This window comes from Brachycentrus maculatus, unplaced genomic scaffold (assembly GCF_059751285.1).
Source record: "Brachycentrus maculatus isolate JH-2025_06_01 unplaced genomic scaffold, ASM5975128v1 h1tg001760l, whole genome shotgun sequence".
Taxonomy (NCBI): Eukaryota; Metazoa; Arthropoda; class Insecta; order Trichoptera; family Brachycentridae; genus Brachycentrus; species Brachycentrus maculatus.
In genome coordinates, this window is record NW_028282356.1 from 1 (window position 1) to 8,339 (window position 8,339).

General features: G+C 37.2%; 1 pseudogene; it reads left to right on the forward strand.

Annotated features, from left to right (window-relative positions):
• Positions 1-2,357: 2,357 nt before the first annotated feature.
• LOC148298671 (calcium-transporting ATPase PAT1 pseudogene) lies at positions 2,358-4,759 on the forward strand (annotated as a pseudogene).
• Positions 4,760-8,339: the final 3,580 nt, after the last annotated feature.

Sequence of the window (8,339 nt, forward strand, 5' to 3'; positions counted from 1 at the left end):
TCCCAACCCTCCCAACCCCAACCAACCCCAACCCCAACCCCAACCCCAACCCCAACCCCAACCCCAACCCCAACCCCAACCCTGCGTTTATCTATGACTGATTACTACAAACAACACAATTCCAAAATAGATGTGATATATATCAATTTTAATCATGATTATCTTTCGAACTGAAAAAATGTCTCTTGTTCCCATTATAGTCTTCAGGCGGAGTTTTCTTCGTTGCATGTTTCTCGTATTATTCTGAATTCTTCGAACTATTCACTTCACAAGGCTCGTTAATGACACTTTGAGACATTCTTACTCCACAGTAGTAGCAAATTAACTTGAATTTGTTCAGTGTGGCATTCTTATTCTCTGCTTCATTGCTCAGCTCTCTGATAATATAGTCTGCCTTTTCTTACACTTCTTACTTTATTCTGATTTATTATTCCTTCAAGTCGTTCACTAAATTGAATATGACTTAGTTCTTGAAGTCGTTTATTTGTTTGCCAGCTGCAGCCTTTTGTAGGTTTGATCTAGACTATTCGATTTCACGTGGGAGCTCGTCTGTGCGTATTTCGGGTAATGGCTGAATTATTATAAAAATACTCTTTATGCTTTGTTGAGAATATATTCGACAGCTTCATACATCTTTTTAGATTTCATTAAGAATCGGCATATTTTCCTTTACTGTTCGATAGTTTCGCCATCCAGCGTCGTTAGCTCAAAAAAATTATTGCCTAAATCGTTAATGGTATCGAGCTCCCTTTGAGCAAGAGAAACCTAGTGTCCAAGACTCGCAATTTTGACTCCTTAAACATTCTTTAGTCGTTCTAGCATTCCAACGTATTCAGATCGTATGTCTCTTGAAACAATATTCTTCACAAATCGAATTTCTTACGATCTATACTCTAGTCTGTGAAGTTGAGCTATTATTTTATCCCTTTTATCCACTAAATTCGTGCGAATTGCCTCTGAGAGGTAGTAAACTCGAGATCGATATGCATCAGTAATTTTCAGAATTCTGTGCAACTATTGCGAGTAACATATCGAATACGTGATTGTTGTGTGGGCCATATACGGTGCAATGCTCGCAGATTAATTATTCGCATGTCTCACAGTAGTAAATGAACGGATTTGCATGATGAATACAGTTTCTATGTAAGTTATGGCGTTACGCTGCCGTGAGAGGTGGCAAAATGTCGGATGTGTCGGATTAGTTTTATGTTTTTTTGGCTTTGGAAGGCTTTTTTTTCTATTTGGGCTCTTTGCCGTCTGCCTTAGAGGGAGATTTCGAAGGGGATTTCGAAGGAGTCTTTTCTTTGTCCTTTGATTTGGTTTTCGACTTAATTGATTTTTCTGATTTGTTCTCTTACGATTTCTTCTTCTTTGTTTTTGAATCTCCTGCCATTGATTTAAATTATTATTATTTATATCTGATCAACTGCCACAGACCACATCATCTACTCCATCCCACAACATCTACTACATCCCACATCCATCTAAAAGCAATCGCATGCTCTCTAACACCAATACGAGTGCTAAAATTAGATAGAATGAATAATGATATCATAATAGCTGAAAATAATCGACAGCTTTATAATAGCAGCATTTATTTAGTGTGAATTGTTTATTAATGACTATGAGTATGACTATGACTATGACTATGACTATGACTATGACTATGACTATGAGTATGACTATGAGTATGACTATGACAAAAGCTGATTTTATTTTTGTGTGTGGTTCTCGAAAAATGTCAATTTTATTCGGGGGATTTCTCTATGATAAAGAGATGTTTTTCATTATTAATATGTAGGTATGTGGTGAGTATCTGTTGCTGACCTGGTTTTATGATCATGAATATTCGTGGCTCCAAGACTAATGCAATAAAGCATCGATAAAGTTCCTGAGTGTCATTGAGCAGTTCAAAGGAATGCCTGGCAGTAGTTATTCAACTATTTTGGCCAACAAGACTGCGTGTTTAAGTACTGTTGCAACTTTTTGCTCAGCAAAATAGCTTGTAAGATATCTACAGCATCTAAATGCGCAAATGACAGGAATAATGGAAATATTCATCAAATAAATGAAAGATAGCAAAGATTAGGTGAAGGCCCACATATTTTAAATGGAGGGGCTGTTTTAATTTTATATATTTATTGATATTAGAAAGATTCGTATGTCGCAACTACGTCCGAAAGTCACAGTCAAGGACCTTGGGTATTAATTTAACTGATTTAGAGCATTATTTGAGCCAGATAACATCCGTGATGGAGCTTCCATCGAGGCACTCGCAGGCTGGGGAGGAATCCCTGGGCTCGAATCCATCCTTAGGACCAACTACCAGGTACGACAATATTCTAAACTAGAGAGGTATTGGGGTTGACCAGAAAGACCATGAAAGAAGAGTCGAATAATATGGGGACAATCAGCCCATTGTTAAGCCTCCTAAAACAATCCTGGAACTAATTCTCGAAAACTTCGAAGACGATATGCTTAAAATTCTTTGCGGTGCTGCAGTTGTATCCCTTGTGCTCGGTATTTTGACTGAAGGTCTCGCAGAAGGATGGCTGGAAGGTGCTTCAATTCTCATGGCCGTCATCATCATTGTGACAGTGACATCTGGAAACAACTACATCAAGGAAAAGCAGTTTCAAAAATTGAATGCGATTGCCTCAGCCAAAAACATCAACGTTTACAGAGGTGGTGATCTCATCAATATGTCTGTATACGATCTTCTTGTTGGAGATATCGCAGAAATCGAGACCGGATAAATCTTATCGGTTGACGGCATCATGATCCAAGGAAACAACATCAGCGTCGATGAGTCATCCATCACAGGAGAAACCAATGAAATCAAAAAGAAAGTTCCACAGACTTATGAGGCCACAGAAAACTGTAGCCCATTCTTGATCTCATCGTCAAAGATTATGGAAGGAACTGGACTCATGCTGGTGGCCGCTGTAGGCAGGAACTCATATTATGGGAAATTAAAGGAAACTCTTTTGGGCACTGACGACACAACTCCCCTTCAAGAAAAGCTAACAGTCCTTGCTGATCAAGTCGGTGTTGTGGGCATGTACTCAGCTGCCGCTACTTTCCTTGCAATGTTGGTCCATTACATTTACGATTGCTTCCAAGAGGAGAATTTCATCGCAGCCTTCATTTCAGTGGAGACTCTTCACGAAATAATTGAGTATTTCATCATTGCTGTCAGTATTATTGTTGTGGCTGTGCCTGAAGGTCTCCCTTTGGCTGTCACTATCGCCCTCGCTTACTCAGTCAACAAAATGAAAGACGAAAACAACTTAGTCCGATATCTCCAGGCTTGCGAAACAATGGGAGGAGCCAACAACATCTGCTCGGATAAGACAGGAACTCTCACCAAGAACTTGATGACTGTGACCAAGATCTTTATTGAGCAGGGTGTTTTTGAAAACATGGAAAAAGGAATTGCCAGAGAACACACCATTCGATTGCTCTGCCTTTCTGTATGCAACAACTCCAATGCCAGTCCCACTATTGCCTACAAGGGAACAGATGTCACCAACAACCAAATCGGAAACAAAACTGACTGCGCCCTCCTCGAAATGGCATTCCGAATGGGATTTGACTATAAAAAGTTCAGAAATAGAGAACAGCAGTTGAAGGTATTCCCGTTCAGTTCAGAGAAAAAGAAAATGGCCACTTCATATCTTGATGATAAGGGAACTCAATACATTTTCGTCAAAGGAGCCCCAGACTTTTTGATCCCATATTGCACAAAGTATGTCAACAAATCAGGAACAATCAGCAAAATCACTGCCGATTTTTCAGATACCATCCAACAGACGATCCTTGACTTTGCCTCACAATCCCTCAGAACAATCCTCTTAGCCTACAAGGAGACCACCCAAACCCCTGTCGATTGGGACGATATTGAATCCGACTTAGTCATCCTCGGAATGGTCGGAATTAAAGATCCATTGAGAGATGGCATTAAGAATGCCGTGGCAGCCTGCCATTCTGCGGGTGTCAAGGTTAGAATGGTTACAGGTGATAATAAAAACACAGCTATTGCTATTGCCAAGGAAGCTGGTATTCTCGCTGAGAGCTGGGAACCCAGTGAGGGAGATTACACCGTGATGGAAGGAAAAGTGTTTAGAGAATTCGTAGGTGGACTCGTCAAAGAAGGTGAAGGTGAAGAAGAAGAGGAAACTGTCGGAAACCTTGAAAATTTCCAGCTGGTTGCTGATCAGCTTTGCGTCTTGGCCCGATCATCTCCTAATGACAAGTATTTGATGGCTACTGGACTCAAAAAATTAAAGAATGTCGTTGCCATGACCGGTGATGGAACAAATGACGCCCCAGCTCTTAAAAAGGCAGATATCGGATTTGCTATGGGAATCGCAGGAACTGAAGTTGCCAAATAAGCCTCCGGAATCATTCTCCTCGACGATAACTTTAGCTCAATTGTGACCGCTATGAAGTACGGCAGAAATATCTTCGATTGCATCAGAAAATTCTTACAATTCCAGTTGACTGTAAACTTTGCCGCTTTGGTGATGGCCTTTGTGGGTGGTGCAGTGTTGAGAGAATCCCCTTTGAATCCCATCCAAATGTTGTGGGTAAACTTAATCATGGACACCTTAGCCTCACTCGCTTTGGCGACTGAACCTCCAACAGATTAACTTCTCAGGAGAAAGCCAGTTTCCAGGACCGAAAGCTTAATCACAGCAGGTATGTGGAAGAACATTATTGTCCAAGGACTGATGCAAGTCTTCCTTCTCGGAACCATACTTTTCAAAGGTAATATTTGATTTTATTTAGGCCCCGAAATCCTCGGAATCCCATCATCAATCGGCGTCTCTGACTGGAACGAAGAAACAGGAAAGCATTACTCCATCTTCTTCAATGTATTCGTGCTCCTTCAGATCTTCAACGAAATTAATGCCCGTAAACTCAAACACTCAGAAGTGAATGTCTTCGAAAACTTCTTCAATAACCCTCTGTTCTTGGTTATCTTAGTCGGAACAATCATCATTCAGCTGACTATGGTAAAGTACGGTGGAAAGTCATTAAAGACAGTTGAATTGAGCTTCAATTAGAATCTGTTATGCCTGCTTTTGGGATCATTGTCTCTGCTTTGTGGACTTCTGATTAAAGTTTTCCTTCCTGAGAATCTGATTGTCTGCCTTCAAGGTGTTGAATGGGGAAGCTTCAAGTATTATTGGAGCAAAGTTCCAGAGGAGTCAAAAAATGATTGATTATATATCATAATTCAATTAATATCATCATAATGCATCACTAACGAGTATCGATCTGAACTATCGGAGCATGCGGATAGCACAGGAACATTTGTGCAGCATCGTTCAAGAGCAACAATATTCATCGTAATCATTAATGCATACATAATCCAAACAATACCCTACAGAATGATAGAATGTCTCAAAAACATAGCAATCTCACAGTATTGGCTGTCTCTTTCGCGCGAGCAAATAAAGCATTGTGCCTTCCTCGAACTGATGGGCCTCAACTGAACATCTTCTTTTGCGAATATTGGATTTCTTGTTCGAATTCGATCTTGATTTCAGAGATGAACCCAATCTCGCAGTAAGAGCGATAGTGTGATCGAAATCATCGTCATTATTGTTCTTCGTTCTCATTTATGATGCCGGTTTTAATTGACAGAGTGATTACTTCTTCTTGTTCGATTAGCAGAATTGGGAGAATTGGGAGAATTGGGAAGAATAGTTTTTATTTTTAGCATTGGAATCCTGGGGAGTTAGAAACTTGTTAATTTTATCGGTTTATGTCATTAAAAGGGCTCTAAGTTAGCTAATATTTCTCTATTATCGATCTTCAGTTTGTTTTCTAAGCAGCTCTATTTGTTCAGAAAGTGTATTTAATTGTTGGCTGTCATATTTTTAATGTTATTGCACTTTGATCGCCTTTTTTAATTATTCGATTTACTGTACTATGTTTAGTTTTGTGCTAGTATTTTCATATATGCTTGGTGGGGCAATTACCATTGAATACTATTTGAATTTACGAAAATTGTGATACTTTTTTATGGAAATCTGTCCATTTTAGGGTGTTGCTGCTGCGGTTTGTATGCTTATATTTTTGACTTTTTGTTTGGTTAATTTGGTTAATTCTTGTTTTGTTACAACTGCGACTTTTCCACTGTCTTTTGATATAGTCAAAGGAGAATCTTGCTGAAGGGATAGCTAACTGATCGCTTTCCTTTTTTATCCTATTGAATTATCAGAAATTGAAGTTTATTTTATTTTATAATTTTAAATTTGTTATGGCTACGAATTTATTAAATTGTTATTGGTTTCTTGTTTACTTTTATGTACTGAATCTGCGGCTTTTGCAATTATTTATTGGTTTTATTATTGAAGCTTATGATGCTTTTATTGCTATTTCGGAATATGCTTTTATTTTTATCTTTAAATATGCCTTTTCTATTATTTTTCAGTATGTTTTTATTTATATTAATGTGTCTACTTTATTTCATATGTATGCCCCTGCTTCTACTATTTGTTTTATGATATACTCAGCTTTGATCTTTGTTATTTTTGTTAATTGTATTATTATTTTAATTTAGCCACGACTTTATCATCTTATCTCATCCCCCTCACACCACTTTATGTTTTGATTGCGGGACTTGAATTTTGCAGAGCTCTTTGTTATCTTTTCATAAGTTAACTGAAAGTTACTGACTCTTACACATCATGCTATTTAATGTTTTACTGTAGAATTGGCGCATTAGAGGACTATTCTGGTTCGATATTCGATTTCTTTTAGCTCAACGATCTTTATGAGCTTTCATCGAGCAAATTTTAGGCATTTACTTATTTAACTTGCAAGATTTATCCATTTGCTTTGGGATTTTTGCTTTGTTTTTATTGCGTAATAGCTTGTACTTAATTCTAATTGTCACATTCTGAGATGGTTGCGAATTCCTGGTTGGACACTTTATGGGATTGACGGTTGCTGGATATTATTGAATCGCTTTAAACTGACCTTTATTTGATTATTCCCATTCCTATTGGCAGTTAAATCTTTATTTTTTTAGGCGGCATATTAATATTTGCCTATTTCTTTAATTTTTAAGATTGGAATTATGCGATCTGGGGTGTGAGATCTTCAGGGTCATCGATTGAGGATTCTCGATAAATGACATTGGCTGGTATTTGCCGATTAGTTTTTTTAACTTTGGAAGGCTTTATTATCATTGAGCTTTGTTCTTTACGAAGGGAAGAAATAAGTTAATCATCAGCTTCTTATTATAAATCTTTATCGTTTTTACTGTTCTAGAGCTGATCAATATATTTTGGCGGCTATTCGTTTTGTTTTGCTATGGGTTTCTTCGAGGGATTCGCTGTTTGTGCGTGATTATTTGTGTTTCTTTATAAAGAGACTTTTTTGGCTAAACTAGCAATTGAATTTATTGTTTTCTCCACTTTTTCTATCGAGTAAAATTTGAACTAAGTTGGGAATTTAGGAAAGTAGCATTCTTTTGAGAGCTTGTTATACAATGTTTCGAAGTTTGAATTCGGAAAATATTTCACACCCCAAATATAGAGCATTTCATGGCTCATTCGAAAATAAGTGTTTGACAGCCGGATCAGCTCATTGAATTTGGTTGTGCTGTTGTTTGTGCCTATATTATGGGTAACTAGAAAGAAGGAAGATCCTCTTTCCATGTTTTTTATCTGTGAGCGGTAATCGCATAAATTAATGAATGTTTATGCTAACTGCTTTTACATTTCAAAGAAGACTGTAGACCCTCCAATTTCAATAAGCTGATGAAAAAACTGCAGAGTGCATACTTTCCCTTCAGGTGTGGAATGCTTAAAAAACATAAATATCTTGCTGATGATTTTGAGTGAGTATTTTTCATGTGTGCATGACTGAAAGAGATTCAAGAGTTATTTGCCCTGTTTGATTTCTTTGTATTCTTTGATATCAAGAAACATTTCGAGATACTCCTGCAGAATGGAGTCTGTAACTTGATTGAGATTGTCTGGCAACATCAATTTCGTTTGCATTTATTATATTCATCATCATGTGTTATTACATAAATAAATATATCTCGAGCAACACTTTAATTTAAATATGCGAACTCTTCTATTGAGCTGCGGAATTTAACATTTTGGATATTGCCTATGACTATATAATTAGTATATTGCCTATGACTATATAATTAGTACTTTATCATTACAAAATAAATACAACTATTGCTTAGAGTTACAACCGAATTATTAATAGATGTCAAATTGTATCGATAAATATTCATAAATTAACAACATAAATAATTGATTGCATTATCCTTTATTTATAATATTAGTTTCAAAACGAAGTCCTAA